Source organism: Lissotriton vulgaris, unplaced genomic scaffold (genome assembly GCF_964263255.1).
Source record: "Lissotriton vulgaris unplaced genomic scaffold, aLisVul1.2 SCAFFOLD_806, whole genome shotgun sequence".
In the NCBI taxonomy this organism is placed as follows: Eukaryota; Metazoa; Chordata; class Amphibia; order Caudata; family Salamandridae; genus Lissotriton; species Lissotriton vulgaris.
This window is the reverse complement of record NW_028254267.1, coordinates 543,112-557,451: the sequence shown is the minus strand read 5'-3', so window position 1 is coordinate 557,451 and position 14,340 is coordinate 543,112. Positions and strand designations below refer to the sequence as shown.

Sequence of the window (14,340 nt, the reverse complement as noted above, 5' to 3'; positions counted from 1 at the left end):
GCGTATGTATATGGGTTATTTGATATTTTTAGTAGTATCAGTATGAGTGTCTATATGGTTTGGTGGAGGTATTACTTAGCACATAGATGCATGAGTGACTGACTCTTTGTTTGTATGTGTTTTGAAGACAGCATATGTACAGGACTGTATGGGTGGATGAGTGTCTATATGTGTTTGTTAGTGAGTGAATGACTGTCTCACTAGTGTCTTTATCAGTAACTACATATGTTTTAATCTAGTATATATGAATATTGATGTATATAAGTGAGTATATGTGAGAGTAAGAGATTGTAAGATTTCCTGTTTAAATAAGTATGTGTTTCTATAAGTGATTGTTTAAGAGAATAAATATGTGTAATTTTCAATAGAAGTAAGGTGGAAGTGTGTGTATAACTCTATATTCAAATAAATGGTTGTTCAATAGTTTATTTGCATGTGTGAATATGTGTGTGAGTAACTTTTGGATGAATGTCGGTGTGTAACAGGATGTATAGGTGTATCTCTTCATATGATGAGTGAGTATATGTATGAGTGACTACATAGAACTGCTGGTGAATGAGTGGATGTGTATATAGATAGTGGAAGTACAGAATTGCTTGTTGTAACTGATATAGGTATGTCCATTTTTAAAAAATTTCAGTTTCTATTTTTGAATATGTGTCTCAAGGGTTACTTTACACTGAGAGGAGGTCTGTGACTGTGTCACAAGGATGGTGTCATCAGTGATGTCATGAGTGATGTCACTGACCATGTCATGAGTGATGTTATATGTGATGTCATCAGCAGTGCATTGCACGCGCAAGTTATAGTGAGTCCGACTAACTATAACGTGGGAATTTCAATGGTTTTATATCAGTAAAATTTCCAGCTAACTATAACTGGTGTGAAACCTATGGTTTTTTCAGTGAATTTAATAGGTTTTTTAAATGCTAATTCCTAACTATAACTGGTGTGAAACCTATGGTTTTTTCAGTGAATTTCAAAGGTTTTTTTAATGCTAATTCCTAACTATAAGTTTCACTTTATAAATAAGACTGTTAGCACTCTAGTTGTTCTTTTTAACACTCTGGTACATTTTCTCATTGGGCTACAGTTGGGCTACATCTAGTTGAATTTTGGGCTACATTTTCAATTTTTGATCTCTGGTGGCCATCTTTGGGCTACATTGGGCTACTTTGGGCTACATTTGGGCTACATTTTGGCTCTAACATATATTAAGCCCAATGTAGCACAATACATATTTTTCTAAAGTTAATGTTTTTTACAAACCACTTCAGAATAGAGCTACCTGTCCCTACAATTTTCCCAATTTTTTTAAAAAAAATTATTTTGCGGAGCGCTCCCGGAGCGCGCCCCGGGGAGCGCCCCGAAAAGCGTATTTTTACAAAGCGCCCCGGGGCGCGCTCCGGGGAGCGTCCCGTAAGCGCCAATATCGCAAACGAAAACATAATCGTGACGTATCGCGTAGCCGCGACCGCGTGATACGCACGGCGTAAGCGCACCCGGAAGTACTCGAGCGAATACGATCGCACAACGTAAACTTCCGACGCGCTTACGCTGCGCGACCCGGGGCGCGCCCCCGGGCGCGCCCCCGCCGCGTAGCGTAAGCGCGTCGGGTCATGTGAGCAGAAAATAACACTTTTCATTGGTTCATAACAGTTTTGGTTTCATAATGATGAAGCCCCTGGTCTTGTGACCTGAAAATAACACTTCTCATTGGTTCAGGACAGTTTTTTTTTCTAAATGATGAAAGACCCCACCTTTTTTCCTTATTCTGACTTTGTCCTTTGACTGAGGAAGACCTGTTTGTTGCTCTGTCTACTTTTTTGCTCTTTGAGTAATATTTTGTACTATAAAATGGCTTCATTAGTAGCATCAGCTGGTGCATCTGCCCCACCACCACCACCACAACCACCAAGAGGACCAGCTCCAAATTATGTTGGTGGTCAAGAACAGGAGGAGGAAGAGGAAGAGGAAGAGGAGGAGGGGAGAAGAAGATGGCTGCCTGAAGAAAACACACCTTATAAACCCAAACCACACTTCATTTGGGAGTTTTTTTCAATTCCAGAGGGGAAAAAAAAGGTGAATGCGCCAAAAGTCACTTGCCTCATCTGCAATGATGAACTTTCACGGGGCAACCCAAATAAGAAATATTCTTTTGGTAACTATACCATGATTCGGCACATGACAAGAAAGCATCCAAACAACTACTCTCGTGCAGAGTTCCGGGAACTGGCCAGTAACCTCCCCCATTCATCAAGGACCCCCTCCCAAAGAAACCAACCCACTTCCTCGCAACCAGAAACATCTGAGGTGATGCCTTGCATTCAGCCGAGGTTTGCTGATTTTAAAATTACTTGCAAAGCTTGTGGCAAACTTATCTCCTATGGGGAACAAAGTGTGAAACTCATCGTCCTTGCAGGTGATAATCACAAGTGCCCCAAAAAGAAGTAATTTTTTGGGTTTTTTGTTTTTTTGCTCCAGTTGAGCCAGTTTCAATTCCCTTTTTTTGTTTCTCCCCCCCAAAAATACAAAAAAATATATAAAACTGTTTTGAAAAGCCAAAAAAAGTACAAAAAGTTCAAAAAACACAAAAAAAATATAAAACAACAAAAAGAAGAAAAAAAAAAGTTCTTTTTAGAACTACCTCCAATTTCTAAATCAAAACTTCATTTTTTAAACACTCTGTCACCTTTTTTCATCATAGTGCGCTCCCAGGGCCGCTCCCCGGTGCGCGCACCGTGCGCTTCCCCCGCGCAAAACGAAAAAAAAATAATATTTTAAATGCCCCGCGGGACCCTTTTATAGCCCCCACATCAAACCTAGGAGGTCAAAGGGGTCTATCCCTGACGCCTTATGGTCAGTTCCCACTTTGTTTTAGCCACCTCTTATGTCTCGATTTTACCGAGACACAAGATGGCGACCGCTCTGGACTGTTTCGAATGTTTACAGACACCCGAGAGCCAATCAGCTTTCCATGCGCACCTCGCGTGGCGCGCCCGGAGCGCTCCCCGGTGCGCGCACCGGTGCGCTGCTATAGATATATATATTTTTTTGAACCTAAATTACTCAAAATCCACTGGAGCACATATCTTGAGACATAGCAAAGGCACATCGGGCTACCAGTCCCTACAATTTTGCCAAGTTTGGTGGAAATCCATTCAGCCGTTCGGGCTAAAAGTGAAATCGACCGCCCTATGGAAATTAACATGGGGAAAACGCGTTTTGGGACCCCCCTTTTATCTCGGCCCCCGCTTGACAAATCCCCCCCAAACTTTCAGGGAAGGACCGGAACGCCGCGAGGCCATTTTCAGGAAATTTTCAGGCAGATTCGTCAACCTGCGCAAAAGTTATTCCAAATAGAATTTTGAGATTTAACATTGAAAAAAATCCTAACTATAACTACCTACTGGCGACCGCCAGTAGGTTATATATATATATATATATATATATATATATATATATATATATATATATATATATATATATATATATATATATATATATATACATATATGCAGAGATCTCTTTCACAAAGTTTTTATAAAGGTTATGAAAGTAAGAAAAATAAGGACAATATAGCCATATCGGTAGTTTATAGACAGAAAAAAATTGTCTTACTTAACAAAAAGGCCATCCCTTTTTGCGAAGTACTAATAAAAAGGCAAACACAGATCGCCCATATCTCTGTATCCTTTGCCAATCCTTTGCCTTTAGGAAAAATGTAAAAACTTGGCTTTTTACTCTTTAGTTATGTTATTGTGTTGGTCTGAAAGTCTTTCTTCTGCTATGTTCCTTTTTCTTTGAGCTGCCAAATCAAAGCGCCGGGACACTCCGTTGGAGTAGCCGTGCGCTATAAAAATAAAGTATAACATAACATAACATAACAATCAGAGCTCCCACCTTCCTGTCCAGTGCAAAATTAAAACTCTATGCTTTTCTTTATGCACTTTGCCCAACAGGCTTTAAAATAAATGAGATTCTCGCAACCAATTCAGAAGCGAGAGCTATATTACATGTGCCTTCTCTTGGATGTGCAGGTTAGCCTCATCCTTCACATACAGATGAAACTCGTTATCGGTAGGCAAACCCGGTTTCCTCCTACTAAATTGGCAAGGGTCATTAAGGCAAACATTGTAGGGGGAAGGAGCAAGGTTAGTAGTTATAAGAGATGAAGCTCGTATCTTGACCCCAGGAAGAAGAGAGACATCCATGGTCAGAATTGGGTGTGGGTGGACATTGGCCGCGGCCAGTTCACTGGAAAAAATGAAGATGGAACTGGACATATTGGAGAAGGGTTGCCCAGTGTGGACCGGGTGCAATTGGAGTCTTCCTGGGCACCCAACAACTCACAGCATGGTGGGAAAAAATGCAGAAGCTTGATGACGGCCGGCAGCGGAAGGTGAGCTATGACGCAAGTCAGGCCATGTGGCTTCAACAGTTTTGTGGCTCAGATCGGGAGTACTGTGACCATAGGCATTTGCCTGGTGTATTCATGTAGTATAATCTCTAATGAACTGTTTGGTTTCCCTAAACGCGAACCAGGTTTATCCATGCAATGTACACATCTACTTAAGAGTTAAATCATTTGCGTAATTGTGTTTACTCAACTCCGACATTCTCAACATGTTTGTTTACTTTTTGCCGATATCGAGAGTGCCTGATGTTAAAATGGTGTCTCAGTGAGACAGTTCCCGTGAGATTCTGTGAGGTAATAATGTGCATATTTCGAAGCGTCATGGCGGCCGCTTGTAACTGACGAAGGCGTACCTCCGAAACGAGTCTGAACCTTTGATCTTGTGTGCATAATAAATCCGTCCTGGATTTGACCCCCCGTGAGTGCAGTCTTTCCTTTTTGTACCACAAATATATATATATATATATATATATATATATATATATATATATATATATATATATATATATATATATATATATATATATATATATATATATATATATATATATATATATATATATATATATATATATATTGTAGCATAAAGACGTCCCGCAGCAATGCAGCAGCAGAAAAGACGAGGCAAACCCGGATATCGTGAGTAGTGATTTCGGTGCAAACTGTACCTTGATCACATGACAACGTTACTAGGCGGGTGTGCTCAATTTAAAGGGCTCAGAGCCAACGGTCACATGCCAAATGTATAGAAATTAAAGACATACTGACATATTCAACTAACTGCTTAAATGCAGAAATACAATGATGTCCGTAGTGGACACGACAGTGACAATTCGTTTGCATGAAGGAAAGTTTAGTTTGTGATGACCCGGTTGTTCGAATCATGCTATGCACTGAATATAAATAAATAAATACATAGATTGATATACATACTTATTTAAAATTCATCTATATACATCCAAAGCAGCAACAGTTAAAATAAAAACACTGTGGAAAACTTCGCAATATTATACAATAAAGTGCAACAAGGAAAGCTATCAATAAAAATTCGTAAAACCAGGCATAATATTGCATATAAATATATAAATATATAAATATGTGCAGATAAATATAAACTAGGTTCATCATGAATAGATATAACTGTATATATTCAATCATCATTGAGATTCATTATAGGCTCCCCATATACTTACAAATCATTCTTGCATGAAGAACCATTTGTCCACTGAATAAAGTCCAAAGTGAGCTGTACTGGTGTGCCCCACGGACATATGAATCTACTGTAGGCTGACCAACATTGGCTTCAGAGCAGTTACGTTCAACCCAGTGATAATACAATCTGTAAATAGTGCAATTAAAATGTGATATTTAAAATGTGATGTTTGGCAGAGGCAGCTGCTATGTTGCTAAAATTCTTTGCTCATTAAGTACTCAGCCTGTTTGGGGTTCAGAGGTATGTATGGCAGTCTTCTCCCGCATTCAGTCCATTAGGATTCTTTGTGTCAAGCAGGATTATATGACGTGTCTCTAACCAGCATAGCAATAGATCACGATCTCCCCCTCTTCTCTGGGGTGGCACCGTGTCTATTACAAAGTAATGCAGTTCATAAGCCTTTTTCTCATGAACCAAGCCAAAGTGCCTGGCTACCGGGTACGCAGTGTCGCCGTTGAAAAAGGCCCGTAGGTGCTGGAGTATACGTTTGTACACCTGTGGCCTCGTGCTACCGACATAGCGCAGGCCACAGGGACACTCCAGCACATACACTGCGTACTCGGTGCGGCAGGTCAGCTTGCACCTGATGGTAGTAGGTATGTTGTTGAAAGGCGTGACATAGTCTTTCCTGCTTACTCCATTCTTGCAAGCTTTGCAAGTTGAACAACGCAGAAACCCTTTGCTCTTCTCTAGCCAGGGAATCTTAGTACGTGTTTCTGGGCTGCTTGATACCAGACAATTACCAAGTGTTTGAGCTCGCTTGTAGGCAATCTTGGGAGCCCCCTTAATTTGATTGCCTAATACTGGATCACATGAGACGAGTGCCCAGTTGCGCTTAACAATGTTTCTTATGGTGCGATGCTGGTTACTGAAAGTGAAAATCAAACGAGTTTCACTTTCCACCTTGCGGTCGTTGGACTCCTCTACACTGCTTGTTGTTCCCTGTGGTTCAGTATGGTCAGAAGATGTAATTGCTAACAGAGATGTTCTGTCTTGTGCATTTGCGCGATTCATAGCTCTCTCTATCACAGCCCTACTGTAGCCTCTCTGCCTGAATCTGTCCCCACATTCTAGCTGTGCCGATATGCAACCTGATTGTGTACTGCTTATCCGCCTAATGCGGAGCATTTCTCCATAGGGTATGCTCCTAATTAGGTGGGCAGGGTGATGGCTACCTGAGTGGAGGATGCTGTTGCTAGCTGTCGCTTTTCTGAACAGCTTGGTTTCCAGCTTGCCCCCACTCACAAAACTCTCCACATCTAAGAAGCAAATTGATGTATCACTGATCTGACTAGTGAATTGGAGGCTCATACTATTGTCATTCAGATTATTGATGAACTCCTCGGCTTCATGTGTGGATCCGTCCCAAATCAAGAAAAGGTCATCAATGTACCTTAACCATTTCACAACTTTAGTGGCCATTGTGTCTGCAAAGTTGAGCGACAGGACCTGCTCCTCCAGTAACCCATATGCAAACAGGCATAACTGGGAGAGAAGCAGGCCCCCATCGCAACTCCTCTTATCTGTTGGCAGTATTGTTTCCCAAACAGAAAGAAATTGTTCTCCAGGCATAGGCTGATCATGTCCATGATCATGCGCATGTGTTCTCTACATCCCTCTGGTCTGGAGTTGAGGTAATGCTGTACTGCTCTCATGCCGTCCCTGTGGTGTATACCTGTGTATAGTGCAGACACGCCCAAAGATATCAACAAATAACTCGGTTTCCATTTTACATCATACACCTTCTTAAGGAAATCGCTAGTGTCTAACACAAAAGATGGTAATGATTTCACAAAGTCTTGAAGAAAGAAGTCCACATATTTGCTGGTGTTTTCCAGTAAGCTGTTACATGCAGAAATGATCGGGCGTCCAGGAGGCACTTGATTATTTTGTGTATTTTGGGTATGAAGTATATGACCAGAGTGATAGGATTGTCATTCTTCATGAACCTAAATTCGCCCATAGTAATCACTCCAGCGCTCCTCCATGCCATAAGTTTAGAGTAACCTTGTTGGCGTCCACCCTGCGGTAACATGTGCGGTCATTCAATTGGCCCATTGCCTCATCCAGATACATCTGAAGGGGCTACAATACAACGTTTCCGCCTTTATCAGATTGTCTTATTACCCCCTCTATATTGTTCTTCAATTTCTTTATAAGTTGGTGATATTCGAAATCTCGATATCTGTGCTTTTTAGAGAAATCATTATGCTTGAGCTACAGTTCTCTCAATTCATGGGACACCTTGTCGCGAAATTGGTCCAAATTGTCCTTGATCATTAGTGGGCAGAATTTTGATTTTGGTTTAAACTTCGTAGCCGTTAGTGTTTGTAATTGACCCGAGCCCGGGCCATGCTGTGGTGATGTAGTTTCCATTTGCATGTCAACCAAAGCAGTTAAGAGACTTTGATCTAATGCTGGCATAGTGGATTGTTGTGTACTGGTCACAGCCGTATTTGAAGGAACAACAGTTTTGTATACACTGTGGTATTTGGGCAATTTCATCTTGCGAACGTGCTTGAACAGCTCTATTTTGGTGTCAGCGTAATCAAAATTGCTTTTTGCGCTGTAAGATAAGCCCAACACCAGTATTTCAGTTTCTTTGATGGATAAGGTCAGGTCAGTCAGATTAATCACAGTTGGAGGTTCAGTATTGGTATTGATACTGTCTAATGCAGCTAGCGGCGATTCCATTGCTTTAGTTCTTCGCAAAAAGGGATGGCCTTTTTGTTAAGTAAGACAATTTTTTTCTGTCTATAAACTACCTATATGGCTATATTGTCCTTATTTTTCATACTTTCACATCCTTTATAAAAACTTTTTGAAAGAGATCTCTGCAGACATTTTTTTTTAGAATATATATATATATATATATATATATATATATATATATATATAGGTAGTTTATAGACAGAAAAAAATTGTCTTACTTAACAAAAAGGCCATCCCTTTTTGCGAAGTACTAATAAAAAGGCAAACACAAGTCAGGCCATGTGGCTCACGGCTGCGGCTTGCATCACAGAAGCTGTTATGGTTCTCAGTCCGGTTTGCTTCAGGAGGATTGACCTACAAATCCCCAGGCGAACGCTGCTACTTACTTACCTTCCCAGTGTTTCCCTCGGGTCTCCGGCAGGTGGACAGGCTACCTGGCCTCAGGCTATTCGACAGAACATGGTACACAAATCAAGCAAAAATAATTATTTGCTTGGTGAGGTGCCGATAGGAACTCAAGGGGGGAGTGCACCCTCCCGTGCTGTAACACTATTTCACGTACCTCCCTCCCCTCCCGCAGTCCATGACTTCTTGTTTACTGGTTGGTATCAGCGCGGGGGCAGGGGTGTTAGTGGCATGCATGCTGGGGCTACTCATGTCAATTTCTTTGTACCCTCTCTCAGTATCCTGAAACCGCACACAATCCTGTTACCTATGTGACAGCGGTGTTGAAAGCAGCCCCCTTAGGCCCGACATCCCTGCGAATGAGCGGGCACTGAGGTGCACGTGTCATTCACCCCTCCTCTCCTGCATTTTTGTGTGTTGACGCTGGGTTCTATCATCAGGGCAGCGGCTTGTTCTTTAAGTGTCAAGCTGTTCTGATGAATACTATCTCACAAAGAGTACTCCTCTGATTGCCTAACCGTAGTTACAAGGTTAAGTTCCTGGAACAATCCCTGAACTAACGTTAGGTGGAAAATCCTATGTGAAGCTCAAGTATAACACCACTATAGAGTGGGAAAGGAGGCATGTCCTTTTGTTTTATTTTCCCTCCCACACCCTAGTCTTTTCATGCTTCATCATCGAGACACTCTGACGCCTAGAAGTCAGGGTGGGCTCGACCATCTTTCAGGGAGCACTTATTGAGATGTTTTTGGCCAGGGGGATAAAGATTAAAATTCTACTGTCACATCCCAGTTTCCCTTTATTCTTGGATCTGTCAGGGACAATAAAAACAGAAAAACGGGTCAGAAGGGATATTATGGTCCTATGACCCTATTGCCAACATGTTTCAGTCCTCTGTTGCCCCATATAGGGTGCTGGACTTTCTTCTGGGCTGGAATGGTTACCCCCTGGAACAAGGAATAGACAGAGAATGTGTCTATACTACTTTGAATAAGGGCAGATAGCTGCTCATTAATTGTCTTGGACGTTTGCGTCTCGTATAATCACTCCCTCTGACGTAAATAATTAATTTACTCTCTTAATTTCTATGCAGGTAAGTACTTAATCAATAATAACTCAGATCGGATGAAAAAAGACAGAGTCCGTGGTGTGAGAGTTCTAAGGGGTTTTATTCCTTAAAAAGGAATGGTCATGGCCAAGATATCATGTTCTGACCACCACACAGGGTGTCAGAAGGGATAGAGCGCTACATTTTATTAACAGTACATAGCTTATATACTTATTTCATTCCATAAGTAACAGTGCAAGAGGCGTAACAGCTGAGAGAAGACAAGATAACAGTATTACACGTGGTACATGTGCGTAATCAAGAGGCGTGAACTAGAGGTGTGTTCTGGAAACGTCACTGATAGGTGTCACAAAGGGGTGGCACTAACAGAAAATATGGCAATGTCAGCAGAAATCGGAAGCTTGGATGCGTGCGCAGCTGGATGACGTGTAACTGGAGGGGTGCAGGGGACTTGACATTTACACTGACGGAAAAGAGACAGAAGTCTGGCATGTCAGATCAACTTGTGCTTCTATCATATCTGATATCTGATGTTTAGGAACTAAGCTATCGGGGCAGAAAGGTCTCTGGAGCAGAAGCTATTCTATACTTGCTGTGAGTGCGTGTATAAGCGCCTGAGTGTCTGTATGAGAAGCGTGGGGCATGGGGCCTTCCATGGAAGCATGGCAACAGAAGCTATGAATTACTTGCATAGAGACAGGTCGGCCCTTTAGCCCTGTAGCTGAGGAAGGATGTTTACTGAAGCTAGCAGGCTGGAATGTATTTTCGGGGAGGGAAACAGATAACTCGAAGGTTATAGTCAATCTTGGCAGGCAGCAGGCTGAGCTGAGCACGGAGGGCCGCGCTAGAAGTAAGTCAGAGTTCACGGGTACGGGGGCTGCCTGGGCAGAGATTTCTCGGAGTCAGAAGCCAGAAAAGAGGCTCGGTGGCAGAGATTCAGGGCCTATTTCAGCCAGGGCTGAAAAAACGTAGGAGTACACTACAAAAAGACGTTGGCATAGCATACTTAGGAACGGACCATTCAACCCATTCATGGTGGGTCTGAAAGAGGACATGTTAACGGTGGACGCAAATGTATTTGCGTCTTCATAGCTGGCACAGGAGGGAAGTTACATGTACTTTAACTCGTACATGGAGTCGGTGGGGTACTTGCTAGGGAACACAACTTGACCATAAAATTTATATTACCTCATTCCCTCCTTGTTCCCTACGGACCCTTCATGATATATCGATCCTCATAAATCGATCGGTTTGTTCTTGTAACATTATATGTTCATCTTTCTTTCTTTGACTGTTTGAGAGACAACTGGAATGTTCAATGCACGATGTGGCACACAGTCCACAAATCGCTGGCCCACACTGTAGGCACAGGCAGCAGCTGAATACTATAACAAGGCCAATGCCTAGGAATGATAAGATCTTCCATCCCCAAGCTGTTAACGTAGTCCAGAACCAACCGGACCAAGTCCAGGTGCCTGGATTCTGATGTATCTGATTTGCAATTTTATGCAGACGGGTAATAGCTTGATAAACAGATGGTGCGTTTTGTGGGATGAAAACACAGCAACTTGACCCGATGACCTTACAGGCTCCACCTCTATCTGCCAAGATGACGTCAATTACAAGACGATTTTGAAGGACAACAACCCGTATAGCAGATTGCTCCTCAGTTAAGTTACCTAAGGCGGAGGCAGTTTCATGTACTACTGCTTCAAGTGTTCTGGTTAATCTGCGTATTAATTTACTGTTTTGGACAGGCCCTAGAAAGAAAAAGAATCCTTTATTGAAATCAGTGTACTGTTCCCATGCCGTTTCTGTGTAGTCGACAAGTGGAATATCTCTTTTGGGTCTATTCGGTACTAGATTCGTATTTCTATGGTAATCTGGGGAAGCTAGAAAAACAGGTGGCAGAAGGAATGCAATATAACAGGTACCATCCCAATCTGGAGGCAAACGTATGTATGCGGTATGACCACAAACAAAATAGGAGTGACTTATAGCTTTAAAGGACGATTTACCATGATCACTGAATTTGACCACAGTAGTGCATTTACTATGACCTACGTGTACTGAACCTTTCTTGCTAACACATAGTTCGCCTGTGACTGGTAATACCAACATATGGGGCAGAACTGGAGCAGCTTCGGATTCAACAGTAAGGATCATAAGGCTAATTGTGTAATTACCTAATCCATATACTTCATTTTCTAGATCAGTTCCTATTCGAGTGGGAAGTCCCTCTTTATCAGGGTAACAGACGTTGAGCAGGACTAAGTTCAAGTTTCCCCAAACCCAGCCCCCATCGAAAACAGCAATATCAGGATCTAAGGAATTAATTATTTTAAACCATGCCCCACAGGAGCCATTGTGAGTGAACGGGTACGGAAAGAGGGGCAGAGCTCCCTTGTAATTCTGGTAGGGAGGGAGTCGGCCACATATCCAGCAGTCTGTAGCATTATTTGTCTGATGGGAGTGATGTAACATACTAATGAATGTATTGTTGCGCAGCGCAAGTCTGTAAGAGAGTTCATGTGCAGGAAGTTCACTAAAAGTGTGTTCAGCAGAGACATTGTAAGCAGATTGTTCACGCCTGAAAATAGGCCAATATATAGGTAGCAGAATGCTGGCAATAATAATTAGAATACTTAGAAAAAACATTATTAACAACGTCACTATACAGTGACTACGCAGTGATTTGCAGTATGTACGTTTCTTTGCTTCTCTCTCTCTCTCTCTATCTCGATCTAGGGGATACATGTCAGAAACTATTTAACCGATTCACCTAGGGGAGGACTTAAACAATTAAACTGTCTGACTTGCTAGATCGGAGCTTCATACGGTACAGTTCTTGGGGAGTCTTTTCTCGTTCGGTAACGGTAAAGTCTTTTTCCTCAACACAGTCTTTGGTGGGGGTGGACGAGTCAGAGTCCTGTTTTAGTCCGTTTTTTAGTTCATTGCAAAGTTTGATGTGACTCGTATGGACCCACCCCTTTCTCCCCTCTATCTTCACGGCGGTCCTGGTTGTAAGGAGGACGGTCTTCGGAGACTTCCAACGGGGCTCCAGCGGACTTTTCCGGTCGAAATTCCGGACGAGTACCAGGTCCCCAGGACGGACCTCATGCGCCTTTACATCGGTGTTGTCAGGGAAGGCTGCGGCAACCTGTGAACGACATGATTGGAGTGCAGACATCAAGGAGGCAAGGTAATCTGTCAACATATTGCAATCAACATCAGTTATTTTCTTCGGAATGGGCGTCCCCCACATATTCGGTGGTCTGCCAAAGACCACTTCGTACGGGGATAGCCCTGATCTTGAGTGGGCGACCATTCTCATGTAGAATAGTGCCACGGGCAGGGCGACTATCCAGTCGACCCCTTTTTCCTGACAGATCTTGGCAAGGCGGATTTTTAGTGTCTGATTATGCCTTTCTACAAGGCCTGCTGCTTCGGGATGTCGGACACAGTGGAACCTCCACTGATATCCTAGCAAAAGGGAAACCTGTTTCATCAACTCGGACGAGAACGGCTGTCCGTTATCTGAATACACGACACGGGGCAAACCGTACCGTGGGAAGAATTCACGAACCAACTGTCGGGCAGTGGTCGGAGCAGTGTAGTCTGGAACTGGGTATGCTTCGGTCCAGCGGGACAGAGCACAAACAATTACAAGGACATATTTAAAACCTCGACAACTGTTCATCTGGATAAAATCCATCTGGAGGACTTCAAAAGGGTGATCGGGAGGATGAAATCCTCCTTGCTCTACAGGGACGCTTTTACCTGGATTGAACTGACAACAGATCATGCAAGTACGCACTTTCTGTTTTGCTGCTGCTCGTAAGTGTTTGTTGTACCAGAGATTCTGTAAACTATCTAACATCGCCTTCTCTCCTAGATGTGCCGGGCTATGTGCTGTATTTATCATGACTTGAACCATTGAGTCAGGGAGAAACCATATAGATTTTCCCTTCGTCACCCAACCTTGATCTGTCTGAATCCCTCCTAGTTCAGTCCATTTCTTTATTTCATCTGGAGTAGCATGTGTCTGAATGTCAATTACGTCTAGGGCGGGATCTCTAACTGTCATACACTTTGCCGGTACTATTGTCTTTGTCACATCAGTAATCTGGATATGAGTCAGTGCTGTATGTTTTGCTGTCTGGTCTGCCAGGTCGTTACCCTGGGAAACAGAATCTGTAACTTTAGTATGTGCCTTACACTTCATGACTGATATGCCCGAGGGCAAATGTATTGCTTCTAACAGTGCTTGAATGAGGGGACCATGTTGAATCTTGGCCCCATGAGAGGTCAGGAAACCTCGTTCTTGCCAGAGGACTCCGAAGTCGTGTACAACTCCGAAGGCATAACGGGAATCAGTGTATATGTTAACATTTCTGTTCTTAGCTAGAATACAAGCTCGGGTCAGAGCGATGAGCTCTGCTGCTTGAGCAGACAGTGTGTCAATACGATGTGTTTCTTTAACTTCAGTTTCAGTGGTCACGGCATACGCGGCCACTAATTCTC

The 14,340-nt window shown here is 42.7% G+C and overlaps 1 protein-coding gene across 4 annotated transcripts in view; it reads left to right on the top strand.

The window, feature by feature from the left end:
- The window catches only part of LOC147659602 (gamma-aminobutyric acid receptor subunit alpha-4-like), a 573,319-nt gene that overhangs the window by 115,813 nt on the left and 443,166 nt on the right, over positions 1–14,340 (top strand). The window lies entirely within an intron of this gene.